Here is a 1,065-nt window from a genome sequence, read left to right on the forward strand (position 1 = left end):
GTTAAACATAAGCAATTCTAAAGCTCTAGAATACTTTGAATCAAGGATAAAAGAAAAGGCTTAACACAAGGCCCATCAATGATAAAGTTCTATGTAAGAGAAATAAATTGACCATCAGAGTAAACACACCAAGATTATAAGATGCACAAGTCTGTGATTATAATGATAGCCATTGATTGTACACTTTGAATGGATTGTATGGGGTGTAAATAAAACATGTAAAAATGATGATAAGATACTCAGATATCAGCAAACCTAACAAGCCATAGTAAGAAACAGGAAGCTATGGCCCAGTAAAAGCAAAAATTAAAAAAGTCAGAAAAGACACAGAATTTGGAGCAATAAATTAAAAATGTTCAAGCAAATCTCCCAAATCAATTCAAGGAGATGAAGGAAAATATGGCTAAAGAGATAAGGATATTAAGGAGACACTAGATGAGCATAAAGAAGAATTTGAAATTATGCAATGAAACACAACAGAAATAACAGGAATGAATTCCACAAAAAATGAGATTAAAAACACACTAGAGACATATAACAGCAAATTTGAACTGACAGAGCAAAGGATCAGTGAACTAGAACACAGAACATCCAAAATTTTACAGACAGAATAACAAAGAGAGAAAAGAATGTAAAAAAAAATCACAGTGCTCACTTTGGCATATACTAAAATTGAAATGAAACAAAGAAGACTAACATGTCCCCTGCACAAGATGATATGTAAATTCATGAGGCATGCCATATTGTTAGAAAATATTTTCTGAGGTGTGAAGGAAAACTCTTTCCCATGGAGATTCTTCACACTTCATGGTTTAACATAAGAGTTTACAAGGTTTTTTGTTCAGCCAATGAAAACTCATGTAATAAAAAAATCTGACATTAGGATTATTGAGCATGGTCTCAGAGAATTGAATGACAGCAGGAGACGCACAAAGATATGTATCCTGGGTGTCCCAGGTGATGAAAAGGGAAAATAAATAGAAAGAATATCGGAGGAAATAATGGTCAAAATTTCCCAATTCTTATGAAAGACTTAAAAACATATTCAGAAAGAAGATTGATCAT

At 32.5% G+C, this 1,065-nt stretch overlaps 1 pseudogene; it reads left to right on the forward strand.

Moving 5' to 3' along the window:
- The first annotated feature begins 649 nt into the window (after nt 1-649).
- On the forward strand, nt 650-748 carry LOC119525682 (annotated as a pseudogene).
- Nucleotides 749-1,065: the final 317 nt, after the last annotated feature.

This window comes from Choloepus didactylus (genome assembly GCF_015220235.1).
Source record: "Choloepus didactylus isolate mChoDid1 chromosome 25 unlocalized genomic scaffold, mChoDid1.pri SUPER_25_unloc2, whole genome shotgun sequence".
NCBI classification, from domain to species: domain Eukaryota; kingdom Metazoa; phylum Chordata; class Mammalia; order Pilosa; family Megalonychidae; genus Choloepus; species Choloepus didactylus.